The 18,774-nt window shown below is 38.8% G+C and overlaps 1 non-coding gene across 1 annotated transcript; it reads left to right on the top strand.

Annotated features, from left to right (window-relative positions):
* The first annotated feature begins 1,576 nt into the window (after positions 1 to 1,576).
* On the top strand, positions 1,577 to 1,683 carry LOC144999143 (small nucleolar RNA R71). Its single transcript, XR_013660663.1, has one exon. It is a non-coding gene; the product is annotated as a small nucleolar RNA R71 (small nucleolar RNA).
* Positions 1,684 to 18,774: the final 17,091 nt, after the last annotated feature.

Here is an 18,774-nt window from a genome sequence, read left to right as displayed (position 1 = left end):
TAGCTTTAAAAGTCACCGAATCATCCCCCATCCTTAGTGTTAGTGTAGATTCATGCATAATAACTATGGCACAAGCGGTATTCAAAAACGGCCGCCCGAGAATTATTGGGACTTAAAGGTCCTCTTCCATGTCTAATATTATGAAGTCAACAGGGAACACTAGTTTATCTACCTTGATGAGAAGATCTTCACACACTCCCATTGGATGTATTATTGTTTTATCAGCTAGATGGATTTTCATTTGAATAGGCTTTGGGACTGAAAGGTTTAGCTTTTGGAAGAAAGAGTATGTCATAATATTTATACTTGCCCCTGAATAAGTCCACGCTCGTGTGGTCATTAAGTTCCCAAATTGGCATGGTACGGTGATGCTTCCCGGATCTCCCCTCTTTTCTGGTAGTTCATTCAACACCATCTCAGCTACTAGTTCCATATTTCTTCTGGTTGTAAAGAGGCTTTTGAGCAAACTTGCATATTTTGGAGTTTGAACTATTATTTCAGTAAACAAAATATTCATGTGGAGTGCCTTTATATGCTCCATAAACTTCCTATATTCTTGAATCTGCTCACTAGGTATGGTGCGACTCGGAAACGGAAAAGCAGGCCGATAAGGTTTTAAAAGAAAGCTGTTTTTGTCATCAGGTCTTGGACTCGTCGAGCCCTTATTCGTGACTCGACGAGTCGAGTCGGGTTTACCCGATTCCCAATTAATTTCCTCTTCTGCTTTCACCTTTTTGGGATCCTTCTGGATAGGGGTCAAAGGAGTGAAAAGTTCCTCAGAATTTGTTGTTATTGCTTTCACATGTGCCATTCTTGGATTCTGTTCGGTATTGCTAGGAAGTTCACCCGGTTCTCATTGGTTGATTTGTTGTGCAAGCTGGCCTAGCTGTTTTTCAATTTTATGAATGGATGCTTGCTGATTCCTAAGCATAGGTTGTTGACCAATCATCATAGATTAGTTATCTCTAAGCATATTTCGTTACTTCTTCATTTCAGCGTCGATATCATTGTGCGTTTTCTCGGACGCGGCTACAAATCTTGTAAACATATCTTCCAAGTCTGATTTCTTTTCCTGCACCGGTTCCTCCTTTTGATAAAAACCCCTTGCCTTTTGCTTAAACTTTTCCTCCTTTGCCTTTTTGTATTCATCGTACGGGAGCCATTCTTTTTGGGTTTTCGCCAATCATCTTCATATTTATCGCCACTTGAATAGCACACTTGTGCCTTCCGGTTCCCGTTCTCGTCTAAATCACAATCTCTAATAAGGTGAGGCTCGTTACAATTCTCACATCCCACCTCGATAGCGTGGATGGATTGGTCCATCTTATTCATTCTTCAATCCAAACTCTCCAACTTAGCCATCATGGTTGCCATGCTATCAGTAACTAAGTTCACTGCCCCTCGATTTGGATCATTCCTTGGGTTATGATATTCTCTAGAATTCTTATAGAAGTCTTCAATTAGGGCCTTTATCATCGGGGGTGCCTTCTTTGTGAGTGGTCCTTACAAATCAAGGAGCTGCCTATTTGTCACATTCACTCCATCATAGAAAATGGAGACTTTTTGTTGACTGTTTAGATCATGATGTGGGCAGTTCCTTAATAATCCCTTATATGTCTCCCATGCCTCATAAAGTGACTCTCCTGCTTGTTGTTCAAAATTAGCTATGGCTTTCTTCAACTTGGCTATCTTCAAGGGAGGGCAAAATTGGTTTATAAATTCTTCTTTCATTTTAGCCCAAGTAGTGATGGATCCTCGAGGGAGTGATTTTAGCCAATCCTCCGCGTCTCCTTTGAGTGTGATTGGTAGCATTCGAAGCAGAACACTGCTGCGAGCCATATTAGGGACATTGAAGTAGTCGGTTATATCGTTGACCTCGCCTAGATGCTTGTATGCGCCTTCATGATCCTTCCCGTAGAATGGAATTTCCTTAAGTTGAGCAAGTATGTGGCCCTTAAGTTCAAAAGTGGAAGTTGCAGGGATCGCGGGTTGCACGAGTGCTGGTCCGGTGTCATCGCGTATTCTTTTCTTCCATTCGCCCATGGGAACTTCATCGATGTTAGCCATGGGGTTAGCTAGTTCTCCTTCTAAATCTCTTCCTTCTTTAGATTCAGTTTCTTCCTTTTCGGTTTCGTACTCAGTATCCTCCTTTTTTGAGTTTTCGTCCACCACTGAAAAGATGCTTGATTCTCCTTCTTTCTTGCCCTTTTTCTTACTAAAAACAGATTTGAGATTCTTCAACGGTGAATTCTTCGATGTTGCGGTTTCTCCTACGGTTTTGCCTTTGTTTTTCCTCAATGTTGCTTCCGGGTCTTCAAGTGGTGGAATCAGAGGTGTACCTCCTCCTCTGGTCATAAACGAACTGCAAGCAAAATAGAAAACACGTGTAAAAAGAAAAAAATAAACTAAAAATGAAACTATGTTTTCAGCGATGGACTCGTCGAGTAGCTTCGATTACACTTGGCGAGTAAAGAGCTAAAACAAAAAAAATTAAACAAAAGTTCTAAAGACAGAAAAACTTAAAACTTAACCTAATAACTAAATTACTAAAGCAGTAACTTTGTGCAAGATGGATCTTACACAAAGGATCGATAATACTAGAAATTAGAATTAATTTTTGAACCGTTCCCCGACAACGGCGCTAAAAACTTGATGTGTGTGAAATGAACTAGTTTTATCCTACTTTTTGAATATGAATTAGACACACAAAAGGCAGTGGACCTGTCAATTAGTGATTTAGTTGAATAAGCAGGGTATCGAACTCAGAGAACGGTAATTAAACTAATAACTAAAATTAACTAAAACAAGTAATAAAAGTAAAAGGGTTTCTCTAGTTTTGCAAGACTAGAAAATTAGATGAACTAACTAACACACAAATTAAATAACTAACAGATAAATCAAGTAAAAATAAACTAAATTCAAATAATGAAAAGACTTATGTTTAGGTTCGGTTTATCTACTCTTATGGTTGATTTTATAGCAAGTGCAATGGATTAATTGTTATTGGCTACCGATTAAAGTGTTAGGTTCACATTCGCTATTACCAATCCTTAGAAAACATATCAATTCAAACAATGGCCAGTTGATTAAATTAATAAATTTCATAGTCAATTATTCGGGTTAAATAAGACTTGTAGTGGTTAATTAAATTGGTCGTTCAGTTAACCTCTTGTTGATGGTTTATCACACAAGCTCACACATTAATTTACCCATTTTCTAGTTAATTGTAGTTTCACGTTCGCTATTCCTAGGCACATAACAATGCTTTCACATAAATCACATGAGATAAGCAATTAAGAGATGCTCATGCAGCTTAATTACTTGATAATTAACAGAAAATAGTTATGGTTAATGCATAAGGTTCTTTAACAAGCTTAATGAAAATAAATTCACCAATAAATAATTAATCCAACCACAAATCAATCCATAGTTGTAAATTTTCCTACCCTAAACAGAAGATATAAAGTTTAGCTCATGATTATAGCAGAAGGCAACTAAAAAACGATGTCTAGTAGTTTAAACATGATCAAAACAATAGATAAAGTAAAGAGTAAACTTATGTTGCCTTTAATCTTCTTAGAATTGAAAACTAGGGTTGACTCTCACGATTTCCAGAGCTCCAACAGCCTTCCTAGTTGCAAGGTAATCCTTTAAAAACCCAGAGAGGGATTTGTTTCGGAATTTGGCCTTTATTTATAATTTTCAGAAAAAACAAAGGCTCCTCGTCGAGTAGCCAGCCGACTCGCCGAGTCCCCATTGTTGAATCCGTGTACGGTAAGGACTTTATGTTTTGCTTTGCGAACATTCGTGGGTACTCGTCGAGTAGATGTCCAAACTCGCTGAGTCCTTCAGGATTTGGTTCTTTTCCTTCTTTCTTTAGTTCCCGAGCTTCCGACCGTATTTCCTGCTTCCTTTTGCTCACGAGCATATCTTTTGGACTGAAAATACAATTTAAACACAATTAAGTACCTTTTGTCCATAATTTTCAAATAATTAGCTAATAAATAATAAAAATCTATACTAAATATATAGCTAAATATGCACATATCACCAAGTATGGGATTTTGTTTCTTCCAGTGTGTTGACTCATTAAAAATGGCATGAACTTGACTTTTGGTTTCACTTTCATCCTCATCTTCTACATCATAGTTGGTATCCTCCTGTCCCCCCTCTTCTTTGGCACACAGTTTATTCAAGAATTCATCTTTACATGTCTTATTCATAGCAACTATTTCCTCATTAAAATCCATTATCACATCCCTTAGGGTACCTATGCCACCATCCCACCCACTAATGCAAGAGTCATGGTCATCATCTCCTCTTTCCGACCCAAACATATCATCTATTCCATCACCAATATGGTCTACATAAATAGATATTTGACCATTAGTTCCATATGCATCAAAGATGAAACCTGCATATTCCATTTCATTCGAGATAAGCATACATACACTTAAAAGGGGAGCACCTGGCTCACTGTAGTATAGCTTCTTACAATCTAGTTGCATGAAACATTCAAGAAAAGTAATGCATTCTGAGTGTGCCATACCAGAAAAATCATGATATGTGAAGGTGAATTTCATACTGTTAGTGTAAGATAAAGCCGACGATTAACACCCCCTTAAAGTTCAGTTCCATTACCGAAAATATCGCATTGGGGTTCGAGGTTGACATAACTTCCTCTTCCTCCCACTTCACTTCGATCAGTGGAGGACTTGTAAAACCTAACTCTGGTTGAATGTTTTGAGTATCGCTAATGAAAACGACGACTAAGAGCTGAACTTAAGCCCCTCTCAATTACACTCGACTCGTCTCATTTAAGTTGATAAATACGTGAAATTTCCATCGTGGCATGCAATTTTTTTTTTTTTTTTTTTTCGTTTTTCTAATTAACACGTTCATCCAGTTTCCTTGCTCAAAATGGCGTAAATGACAGGTAATTTGAAACTTGAGGGATCAATTGTGCAAAAAGAAACTTGGGTGACCAATCTAGGACAAAGCCAAAACTTAGTTGTGCTAAAGTGCCAATTTCCCTTTATAAAACTTTATATTTTTAACACCTCTCTCAAATTTAACATTCCATCAACGATACTATTTCTTGAAAAAAATATCAGTTGATCCAAGACAATTAAAAACTCTTGTTGAACAGAACCCGAAGATTTTGTTAAGACATCAACATTCTCATATGTGGTACTAATTTTTGTGACTTTTAACACACAATTTTTAATTTATTTCTCTAACAAAATGTAAATCAACCTCAAAATATTTTGTTTTTTTCCATAAAAAATAGGGTTTAAAGCAAGCTTAATTGCTGATTCATTATCACAAAGGATATTAACATGAGTTGAATTATGAATTCTAAGATCAAACAACTTTAAAATCAAAATCATTTCACAACTTATAGACCTCACACGATATTCAGATTATGTTGATGATATGGACATAATGCTTTGCTTTTTACTTTTCCAAAAAACAAGAGAATTTCGAAAATATACCAAATAAACAATTATAAATCTACGAGTGTGAAGACACTTATCTCAGTCAACATCTAAACATCCACAAAACCAACAAGACCAAGTTTTCTTGTTCTATTTACATAAACACCTTTACCTAGATTAGATTTAAAATATCTTAAAACTCTTAAAGCAATATTAAAATGAGATTTATGAGGTTTATGCATATGTTGACATACAAGTTGAACAACATATGGTATGTCAGGCCGAGTCGTGGTTAAGTAAATCGGTTTCTAATTAACTTATGAAATTCAGTCGTATTTACCAAATTATCATAACTATCCACATTACACTCATTTTTTAAAAACTAAGTTAGCTTCAACATATGTTTTAATTGGTTTACACCAAAGCATACCAAATTCATGCAACAACTCAAGGCAATATTTTGTTTGAATTAAGAGACCCCATTATCAACTTTGATAACTTCTATACCAAGAAAATATTTTAATACTCCTAAATATTTCATAACAAACTAAGATTTATGGAAAACCTTGACCTTATATAATTCATCTATACAATCACATGCCAATATAATATCATCTATATATAAAAGAAAAATAACAATTGAATTATTTACATTCCTAACAAACAGTGAATGATCATTAACATTTTTTTTTTAAAACCAACATTAAAAAGAGATGGACATAATTTTTCATTCCACTTTCTAGGGGTTTGTTTAAGATCATATAAATATTTTATTAAGGGTTTAAGTTATTTTGGTTACTTAATGTTTGACTTTATTCTCATTTGGTCATTTAACGTATTTTAAGTTTTCAAATGTTATAGAACTTGTAAATTTATGCTACAGTGGTCATTAAACTTTTGGTTTTGTCACTTAATTTTTGGATTTGTGCTTATTTAGTCACTAAGCTTTTAAATTGTGCTCATTTAGTTACTAAAATTTTAAAATAAAGTTATTAAAATGAATTATAAAAAGATTAATGTCATTATAGCCCAACCAACTTTCACCTTTTGTTTTAAATGGTAAGTAAACTGTTTCTTTTATGCATTCTAAGTCACTGAAATTTCAAGTTACCACTTAAATAGAGGAATATCTCCAAAATGAAAGGGTTATCTAGGTGAATTGGAATATACATGGAACTTTGGTCGACTAATATGGTCCACATGACGTCCATTTTAGATATTTTCTATTAAAATACGAAATTTAAAACTTTCTTTTTCACCTAAATAAAATCAATGAGCCACAAACCCCCCTTAGAGAACTTATGTTCATGTTTTTTTCTTCTTTGTTGGAAATATAATCAAACATTAAGGTGGCTATGGTGGCGGTGAAGAATAGTGATGGTGAATACCTTTGTTTTCTCGTTGCGCTGCCTTGATAACATTTTCTTGCTATCATTGTTCTGCCATAAAATCACTTATGTTGCTCCAAATATATTTCCATTTACCCTCTTTTCAACAACCTAAGCTCTCTATTGAGTGAAAACAAGGTAACTCGTCAGACCCCAAAAGGAAAAGGCTGATATTTTAAAAATTGAAAAGAAAATAAGACGAGATAATTGTTAGCAGGATGTAAATACAAGAAACTAGTTTTAATGAAAAGATGTGACAACCTGATATTTCGAATCAATGTAATGACCTAAAAAGTCAAGAATTGTAATATCTTTTGATATAATGACATTATCGTCAAAAATAAAATGTTCAAAAGTCTCTACTGGATTGGATAAATGATAGATATCGTGTCAAGGGTTTCAGAAATATAAAGAACACTAAAATCTGAGTTATAACGAAGAAGTTATGACCAACCTACGATTCACAGCAAAATCGTCAATACTGTTAAACGTGAAACGCGAAGTTTCAATACAAAATTTTTTAGCCTTAGGTATCTAAATGAAAATTTTAGATATCATTAAACCGTAAACGTACATGAAAACAAAGTCCAAGTATGACTTCGTATGAGGCAGTTGTGATTTTTCCAAGTTCTGGATATAACAGTAGACAGCTAAAAACTCAAAATAGAGATCGAGAGACTTTTGGCCGAAACAACCTAAATGAGAATCAAAGACCTCAAAAATAGTAGCGCAACGGTAAAAAGTCTGACGAAAACGGATGTCGGATGAAGAAGTTATGGATTTATGACGGAGTTTTCGTGTCCCGGACTGTTAAAAATAATTAATTAAAAATAAAGACAAAATTAGCCGAAGAAGTCTAAACGAGAGTTGTAGAGAACAATCCTACCTATGTGTGCATATATAGAACGTTGAAAACGGAGTTCGTACGCGGATGTTACGAGTTTTACAAGTTCGAGACACAAAATCCGAGGCTGTCAGGCTGACTACGACGTGGCACCAGAAGGCCACGATGTGGTACTGTGACTGATGGGTGCCAGGGTTATTAGCAGACGTCTCGTCCATGGAAGAGGATAGGATCAACACCACGACATGGTGAAGAAGACCACGACGTGGCGCCCAAAATAGGGCTATAAATAGAAGCCGATGGTTTCAGGTTTAGGTACTCATTTCTTCTCTTTCTCGTGCCGAAGCTCTGCGTTTAAACCCTCAAAGCCATCTCGAAGCCCTGGTCTTCGCATCCAAGTTCCGAAGGAAGGTTTTACACTCCCGAGATTCCCTAGAGTCTCGAGAAATCAACTTTCTCAAGTTAAAGTTCTGCTCAGTTTTCGTCTCACCTTCTTCAATCTATCAAGTGAGTTCATACCCCTATAACTATGTTTTCAAATATTTTGTAAATGTGTAACGTCATAAAATTTCCAACCAAAAATTTTCATTTTTACAACCATCAAAACATGAGTAATAAGTTTAGATTTCCATAGTAACAATGTAGTCACAACCCATTACATAACAAAAGATAACAAAATAGTTTCCCGAGTGTGTGTACGGTCACGCTGGCGCCTTCCCACGGTCCTCACTCGTACCTGAAACACATAAAGCAACAATTGTAAGCATAAAGCTTAGTGAGTTCCCAAAATACAACATACGCACATACGCCTTTCCAGGCCTTGACCTTCCGATCCATGTGTCTCAGGGGACTTCCGTCCCGACTGGGTAAACCTTCCGGTCCTACCCACGTCAACCCTTACAGTCCATATGACCACGCCTTCCGGCCCATATCAAACATATCATACATGACACATATAGCAAATAACTTAACACGCATAAAGCATATATTTCATATCATATTCGACCTTCCGGTCACACAGTCAAAACCCTTCCGGGCACAGTATAGTGAGAAGACTCACCTCGTATGCCTTGCTAAGTCGCTAATCGTGAATCCTGGAATCACTCGGGCTCGAATCCTCGAGCTGCAATCCTCCTATGATATTATAAATCTATAATTATTACTTGTACCACTAAGGTGGACCATCCAAATCAAGTCAACACAGGTTGACCTGGTCAACAGTCTTTAGTCAATTTGGACCAGACTCGACGAGTCTACGTGTTTTTACCAATTCTCAAGAATTTTCCCTTTGACTCGTCGAGTACTCCCCCGACTCGACGAGTTCCACCTGGGCCTGAATCATAGGGCCACCACGACTCAACTCGCCGAGTCGAAGGTCAACTCGGCGAGTCCCAACCTGACTCGGTCCACCTGTCAAAACCTTTCCAACTCTCTGCGACTCACTGAGTCGCCCACAACTCGGTCCGGTCTACACACAGGATGGTCTCAAGGACAATCTTCAAGCGACTCGTCGAGTATGTTCTTCAGACTCGGCGAGTCCATGCCATGCACCAGCTAAAACTGGCTTTTGCGGTCAGATCCGTTCCATAAATACATAGATCTGGCCTTCCCAAGCTTATTTGTCACGTAAAGTCTCAGTCTTGGTTGCCATGCAATGCATACAAGGCTTATTTTGAAGAAACAACCTTTAATATGGAAAGTTTAACTTCTAACTCAAAAGGATGGACATAAAGCTTGTCATAAGGGGTCTCCTGGACCTGCTAAAGTCCAGATCTAGGTCCCATATCCCCATGGGACCTCTCATACTTCTTATTCAAGCCAAGAAATGCAAGAAGAAACCCTAGATTTGGCACATCAACACAAAACACGAAGTTTGGCTCTGAAAATTACCTCAAGAAGACTCCCTTGATGAAATAGCAACATATCTAAGCTCCCCAACACTTCAAGCTTTCTCCTCTCCCTCCTTTCCTTGCAAAATCCCACAAAATGATGAACAAATGGCCTTCAAACACACTCACAAGGGCTTACAGACGTATGGAGGCTCTTAGGGTTCAAGGTGGCCGCAAATGAGGGCCATAAGGTCCTTTAAATAAGGCTTAGGACCGGGAAATTAGGGTCTCATTAAACAGCGTGGACTAGCCGAGTCCATCCCTTAGACTCGCCGAGTCCGGACGCCAACCCCCGCTAAAAACCGCGACCCGACTCGGCGAGTTCGACCACCAACTCGCCGAGTCCCCTCACAGAATGTCAAAATATAAGAAATGAAGATACCTGGGGATCCGGGCTGTTACAAAATGCCTTTATACACTTTTAACGGGGGGGGGGGGGGGGGGATAAAAGTACACAGTTATCCTCATGTGAAAAACATCAATCTTTTGCTATAATTTTGTTATATAATAAATCATATGTGATTTATAACTATCGTACGAAAATATTCTCATACAACATATCACGATAACACTTTGTCCTTTTTGGAATGAAACATGTTATATAACTATCGAACACTTTATTTATATTTGCGTATAAATGTTCAATAATGTTATTACAAATGGTATACTTTACATACAAAGTCGACACTACACTAGGGTTTATCATACAAATGAATCACACATTTGGAAAAACTATAATAGGTATAGTTTACAAGATATTCATGAGATTTTACATACTATAAGTACTATATCAAGGAAATACTTTCATATACAAGAACAAATGGACTTTTCACACGTAAATCTATTTGATACTAAGTTTTGTGAGACATTCAACTTCCCGTACTTTAAAGTATGCAGTTAAAGTCCTGTATTATATACTATAATCTCTTGTAGGGAGAGCGTGATATTTGTGTATAGATCTATATGGGATTGACAATCCTGCACCTAAACTGTTAGCTACAGTTAGACCGGCTGGTCTGGGGTAACAAACGTCATAACATTCCAAGCCTGAAGAACGTTGTTACAGGCAGTCTGGGTAAATAGCATGGTTATAAAACTCACATGGAGTATTAATAACACGTTAATTTACGAGGTTATCAAATACCTTAGTGATTTTATACATAGATAAATATACTATTCTAGGCATGAAAAACACTATTGTATTATAGTTTTAGAACTTTTAAACTAACACACACTTATGGAAAAATATTGGATTTCTAGAAGCAAACATTCAAAACAGTCGGGTCTTGGTAGACGACTACTTTTCTAGGCATGAAAAACACTATTGCATTATAATTTGTTTTGAAACAAGTATCATTCAACAATGTAACTTTTAAATTATATATATGATGGTTGTTTTACTTTCTTTACTATGTATTCAACTGTTATGATACTACATGAAGTCATCCGCCCTCGAACAATTCCGCCGTTCTGGTTTGGGGGTGTGACAAAAGATCAAACTAATGGTAATAGTAAAAACAATTATCATTGAATCTAATTGTTTATTTTACGTTGATGAAGCTTAAATATACCATACCCAGATGTTGTTTGTTGAGCAATGATATGTTGTTTACAATATGCTTTGATCTGATTGCTGCCACCATCACATCAGTTTTGCGTGGGACTATGTGTAAATGAATCTCCATATCAAAAGAACATGGGGCTATGCTCATTATATAGTGGAGATAATTACATATAACCCACACAAAGAATACAAAAAGTCATACAATAATTACATATAACCTACACAAAGAATACAAAGAGACATATAAAATAAATGTAGTCTAATATCCCCTCTCAAGTGACAGGTGGACCAAGGCGCAACATTCGACAAAATTTATCAAACTGCTGACGAGGCAGGCTTTTGTTGAAGATATCCGCAACCTGAAGCTCGGTTCGAACGAACATAGTAATAAGTTTGCTAGATGCAATGAGCTCAAGAACAAATTGATAATCAAGGTCAATGTGTTTGGCACGTTTGTGAGCAACAAGATTATAGGTGAGGAAGAGCGCACTCTGATTATCACAAAGGAGGGTCGGTTGACTGGAAGGCAAAGCGTGAAGCCCACGCAGAAGATGAGTAAGCCAAATAATATCAACAACAATGTTCGCTATGGCCCGATATTCAGATTCACAGCTGGAGCAAGAAACGGTCGACTGTTTCTTAGCACTTCAAGATACAAGATCCACCCCCCAGGAATATCGAGTAGCCATAAGTGGAACGCCGGGTATCAAGACAACGAGCCCAATCTACATTAGAGTAGCCCACAATAGAGGTGGACTTGGGCCGAGAAAAAGTGAGACCAAAAGTGAGCGTTCCTTTCACATAATGAATAAGACGCTTCACCGCTTGAAAGTGAGGGACAGTCAGAGCAGCAAGATACTGGCTGACCTGATTCACAGCATAGGCAATGTCCGATCGAGTAATCGTCAGATACTGAAGTGATCCGACCAACAAGCGACAACACGTGGGGTCCTCATAAATGGGACCATCACTAACAAGAGAGGCATTGGTGTAAAGGGGAGTCGTCGTGGGCTTAGCATCAAGTAGAACTGCACGAGAAACAAAGTTATGAGCATATTTGGCCTGGCTGAGGAAGAGACCATGTGGAAGCGATGTCGCCTTGAGGCCAAGGAAATAGCTCAAGCGTCCAAGATCTTTAATACGGAACTCAGCATGAAGCTTGGCAATAAAGCTAGAAATAACGAAGATGTCGGATCCAGTGAGGATAAGGTCATCCACATACACCAACAAGTAAAGAATGTAGCGATCCCAGCCAAAAACAAATAAAGGTGGGTCAGCCCGACTACAAGAGAATCCATTAGTAACCAAAAAAGAGCTCAACCGATGAAACCATGCAAGCAGGGCTTGCTTCAATCCATAAATAGCTTTATTGAGCTTGAAAACATGATTAGGAAACCGAGTATCAACGAACCCCGGCGGTTGCTGTATATAAACTGTATCACCCAACTTACCATGTAAAAAGGCATTATTAACATCAAGTTGACGCAACTGCCACCCGTTAACAATGGTGAGAGAAAGAAAAACATGGATCGTGATAGCTTTGACAACAGGACTGAAAGTATGCGAAAAATCAAGACCCGAGACCTGACTAAAACCTTGGGTAACAAGACGAGCCTTGTGCCGCTCAATAGAACCATCTGCCTGGTAGTTAGTACAAAAAAGCAATCTGCAACCAATAATATTAGAGTGAGGAGGACGAGGAGCCAACATCCAAGTATTATTGTGGCGTAACACATACATTTCGGAGCGCATAACATTACACCATTTAGGGTCACGCAAGGCAATGACATGAGAAACCGGATCCGGAGAAGAGAGCACAACCGATAACAGACCACAAGACCGAAGGTGCGTAAGATCAACCCGATAACGTGGCTTAAAAATCCCCACCTTAGCGAGAGTGGTCATGGGGTGTGATGAAGGGAGGGGGGGAACGGGGGCACTTCGGGCTCGGGAGGGGCTGAAATAGACTCGTTAGTGGGATCGATGTCCGAGTCGGGCCCAAAAGAGCTGTTAGAAGAAGAAGAACTTGACTAGGTGAGGGCCGGTTTGGCATCAGCATCATGGGCGGGATCGATGGTTGCTGAGGGAGGCTCGGTGACCTCAGGTGCGACAGAAACAGGCTCCACGAAAACTGCACATGGAGTGGTGGGCGGAGATGGTGCAAATGGCCTTGGATAAGCCATAGGCGAGGAGGAGGGCATCGGGATACTTGAAACATCTCCAAAAAAACTCATGTAAAGGCAAAGAGGACATGGGAGCCGCTCCGGAAGACCCACCAAAGGGAAAATAAGTCTCATGATATCGTGCATGTTGAGTAATAAAGATGCGTGAGGAAACCGGGTCAAGAGATTGATAGCCTTTATCCGCGATTGACAAGAAATGGTTCGGCACAATGTGGAACCTGACGTCGCTGATATGATATAAGAGTGAGAACTGGAGAAGATCGAAAGGTCGTCAACAACGAAGACCGTCATATTGTATTGTTAAGAGTCACAAACACGACGAATTTGGGCGCTCTAGCCATAACGAATCCTATTTCATATATCAGGCAATCTATCTAGCCTAAAGGCCCGTTAAAGCTCTATGGTGCAGTGTGACCGGAGCAGTTGTAGAGTACTTGACTTAAAAGATAGCTAGCTAGTTTTTGTAACGCCCGTGTTTCTAGGCTAGGCATTAATGATGATGTAATACTCTAGGTTAACCTTTGTAACACGTCTTGAAATAATAAAGATGTATTATTTGAGTATTATGTGTTATGTGGTTAATTGTGTGACTTAAATAAATTAAGGATAAAAATAAGCGTCAAAATGAAATGTTAGATAAACCCGATATCTATGAAGGATGTGGAAGTGGGTGTGGAAAGGTTTCCGAATATATAAAGAAAGCCGAAATCCGAGTTATAACGAAGAAGTTATGACCTGTTGAAGTTTCCCGATAGAACCGGCGCGACACCGTGTGACGTAAATAGTGAATTTATGATAGAACGATATTCAACCTTAGTGATCTAAACAAAAACTGTAGAATAAGTTAAACTGAGAGCATGCATAAGAAGAACGTCTAAATTTGAATTCGTATGAGGAAGTTATGATTTTTCGAAGTTTCGACCTAGTATGCAACCCAAATCTCGAAATAGAGATCGAGTGATATTTAGCCGAAACAATCTAAACGTGAATCGAAGATCTCATCGATAGTAGCCCAACAGGGGAAAGACAGACGAAAACGGACGTCGGATGAAAAACTTAAGAATTTATAACGGAGTTTTCCTGTCTCGGCCTACTAAAAATAATATAATAAAAATAAAGTCAAAATTAGCCGACGGAGTCTAAATGAAAGTTTTAGAACTTTGTATCACCTACACGTGGATATAAAGAACGTCGAAAACGGAGCTCGTATGAGGAATATATGATTTTCGGAAGTTTTTAAATAATTAAAATATATAAATTTTATTATATATTCGGTTAATATCCGAATTGGTGACTCGTCCGATCTGATCCAAAGGGTACGCCCAACGTACCTAGGTATACGCCCCGCATACATGTCGAAAGCAGGTTATGCCCAACGTAACACCGAAGTTCAGCCCTATAAAGATGATGTGAGACCTCCGGGTTTGTTGCCCAATATTTCTTCTCTCCCTCCTTATATTTCTTTCTTCTTGGCAATTTATACCCCCAAAGCCCCGGTATCATTCCTGAGACTCGAAGCAAGTCCCGAAGCCCTGAGGATCCCGAGAAGTAAAGTTTTTGAGCCTAAACTCTGCCCACGAGAAGCCCGGTTTTCAAGAAAACATCCCGGTTTCACCGAAGAATACTACTCTTAGAGCCGTAGTGCTGTCCGATCATCTTCTGATCAAGTGAGTGTATATTCCTTTTCTTCTAACACATAGATACGAAGTATTCTCTACAAAATACGTGTTATGTGTTTGTATATTATTTGCTTATTTGAAATAATTATTGAATGAATGATTTGTACAGGTTTTAAGCTATATATAAATGTATATATTTTTATCTACTAATATGTTGGGTAGAACATGGGTAGACAGTTGTTGTGTGTTGAAATAAAATGATGAGAGGTCTCGATGTGATTGTGATATAGTCATTCAGCAGAATATGGATGATGGTCACAGACTCTTTCGAGACTATCCTGTGGAATGCTTGCTGGCTCATAACCTGTAGGTGTTTGTGAACTTGGGTGTTTATTTGTTGTATTCCATCCCTCTCATGGTTGCCTTAGGACATTCATTGCTAAGGAAACCCCTTTGCAGTATTGTCCGTCCCGTTGAAAATCCTAGATTAGGTCCCTTGTAATAGTTGTTGTCATATTGACGTAAAGTGATGATAACGGGAATGGGTAATCGGGTTATTGTTGGTTGATGAAATTAAATATAATTATTTATTGAGGGTTGAAAACCCTATATGCTCACCAGGCTCCCAAGCCTGACCCACAAAGTTTCTTTGTATTACAGGTAGTGGCGCGAGAGCATAAGTTCGACAACTTGTGAAGATTTTTTTTATAGACCAGTAGTTGTATATAACTATGTAAGGTCAATGTTTTATTGTTTATGCTTTTGTGTCTGTATCGGAACATGACATCCCGAGTTTTGATATATAATGAAAATACATTTCTTTACGAAATACTTTGATAAACCTTATTTTATCTTGTATTGTTTTGGGGACAAATTCCGCAACTCTTTTAAATCAATGGATTTTCTCTGAAATTATTTTAAAATCATAAATGAAACCGGTCTTTTCTGGCTGTGATTTTTGGGGATGTCACAATTTCATTCAAGAAAGAGGATTTGTACAAAAAGAACCGAATCATTACCAATGGCACACAGTGCGCCTAAGTGCGAAAAGACAGTGCAAGCTACTTTTCCATCCGGGAAAGGGGATTGATTACCTTTCTTATCTAGGAGAAAGTCGGCTCGCGGGCAACCCCGCCCCTTTATGTTATAGAAAAATTAAGCTTCTTGTTGGGTTGGTTATTCAGAGCCAACAATTGGCTGTCGGATTTCATCCCACAACTAGAATAAGACTGCGCTTCTTTAAGTATCCCATCCCAGTAGGGGCTTCAAAGCTTGACTAAAAGAAAGTGGAAAGAAAAGGGGCGTACTAGCTGCAATCAAACTAAAGCGCTAACAAGCAAGAATGCCTATAGATAGCGCTTTTGTAATATGATAGGGCTTTTTCAGGAATCGATTCGGCGCTATATCACGATTCATTCATTCTTGGGCATAGCTATTCACGAAACGTGGCATGAGACATCTGTCGGCCCATCCTTGAAATCCTAAAAAAAGAGAGGGAACATAATCACTTTCTTTCAGTGACATATCTAATCAGACTGAATAGGATTTTAAGAGCTGTCACGATCATTCACATCCGTTTCAGTAGGAAAGAAGGGTACGAAAGCTACCATTTCTAGAATGCGAGCAAGCTATTGTGGATGATAGCCAATGAAGACGCATGGAATACTCCGAGGAGAGAGTTTATGAGCTGCATAATCACGCAAATAAGAATACACACGACATATAAAAGGACGGAAAGTGTCATATGAGGGCACCTGATGAAACAACACCTCAAATGGTGACTTCATGTCACGGAAAGTGTCATATGAGGGCACCTGATGAAACAACACCTCAAATGGTGACTTCATGTCAAGAAATGGTGGTTAACTGATTAAAAAGGAAACACGGCGCAGCTAAAAGCATGCACCCAATAAGACATATAGGAATGTGCCCGTGTAACATCATAGTGAGCCCGATTTCCACAATATGACGATGTTTCCGTTCAACCTGCCCATTTTGTTGTGGGGTATACGGACATGATATGTGGTGAAAAATCCCATATTTTTGCAAAAGAATTTTAACATTTTTGTTCAAAAATTCGGTACACCATCACTGTGAAAGGTTTTAATTTTAGTAGAAAATTGTGTTTTAACAAATGTAATAAACGTCTCAAACTCCATATAAAATCCGATTTAGACTTAAGCGGATAAAGCCATGTGAACCTGGAAAAATCGTCAGCAAACGTCACATAATAGCGATAAGAATCAACCGAAGTAACCGGAGATGGGCCCCAAAGGTCACAATGCACCAAATCTAAAAAAACAAATGACACATTTACCATTTTTATAAAAGGGTAAGTGATGTGATTTCGCTAGTTGGCACGATGAACATACAACCGATTTAGGTAGAATAGAAGACACCAAAACAAGTTCAAGTTTATTTAACAAAGAAATTGTGTCAATCGACACATGTCCCAAACGGGAATGCCATAACTCAAAAGAGGCCTTCGATCCATTCTGAGCAAAGAAAGCATGCGACACCGGTTTTTACGAAGAATGTAGAGCCATGATCACATCGTCCACGAGCTAGATCCCGCTTCATTTCCCGGTCCTGAATTTCACAATAATATTTGGAGAAAAGAGCATCCATGTCATTATCATAAGTTAACTGTCTAATGGAGAGTAAATTTTCCGGGAGACGGAGAACCACTAATAAATCACATAACCAAAGTCCATTAGCAAGAGAAGAATGTCCAATAAATAAAATAGGAAGAGTATTACCATTACCAAGTTGAACCGAGCCATCACCATTGAATGGTGCAGGTTGAGAAACCGATCCTGAGGAAGACACCATTTGATCCGAGGCACCAGAATCAACATACCAATCCGGACGGGGAGTATTATTGACATTACATTTGGCTAGAAAGGCTTTCACCAAGTCAGTGTCATTCACGGGGACTGAAGAGGAAAACGAGGACAGTTGCGGGCACTGATTTGCATAATGGCCATTGGTACGACATAGTTGGCAATGAGGGGAACGATGCCCACGACCACCACGAGGAGACATACAACCTCGCCCAACAGTCGATGAGGTGCGCTCGGGAGGAGTCTCGACAGTGAAAGAAATGGGAGGCGGCGACGAACCGTGAAGCGAGGTAAGAAACATTTCATGCCCCTCGGCTTGGGCAAGCAAATCACGGAAAAGGTGAGCATGACGGGACACACAAATCGCCACATAAAATGATTCAAAAGAGCCACCACGACCACATAAAAATCAATGGCACTTGTCTGATTCATCAACCGCGTGACCAATGGCCGCTAGCTGATCACAAATAGCCTTAAAACGACGACCATAATCCGAAACAGAAGCGGTACCTTTAGAAAGTAGAGAAAGTTAATCACAAAGATTTTGAACCCGCTCTATAGAAGAGTTTCCGTAGGCAAACTCGAGATCCGTTCAAACAGCACGAGCAGTGGAGAGACCCACCACCTTAGAAAATGCATCTTCGGTGAGAGATGCTTGAAGCAAGATGAGGGGGTGTTGGTCCGTGGCTTGCCACTCCGCAAACTCCGGGTTCACGGTGGTCTTGTTATCAACCGTAATAGATGATGGAGGGGAATTAGAAAAGCTGTCAACATGGCCAAGAAGATGTTTATAGGAGAGGAGTGGGGTCATTGATTCACACATAGAAGGTAATTAGTGGAGGAGAGGCGGATTGTGATGAGGTGAATGATGGTTTTCATGGGAAGGGTGGTATCATTGGGGTTGGATGTTAACATGATGAGGCGATGGTGGTGATGGAATTCCGTTGAGAGGGGAAGAAGAAAACCAAAAAGAAGGGAAGAGGAGAGGAGGAATCAAAAGTTTAAT

Source organism: Lactuca saligna, chromosome 5 (assembly GCF_052625555.1).
Source record: "Lactuca saligna cultivar CGN05327 chromosome 5, ASM5262555v1, whole genome shotgun sequence".
Taxonomy (NCBI): Eukaryota; Viridiplantae; Streptophyta; class Magnoliopsida; order Asterales; family Asteraceae; genus Lactuca; species Lactuca saligna.
Note: the sequence above shows the minus strand (reverse complement) of the source record. Positions and strands in the feature narration are given on the sequence as shown.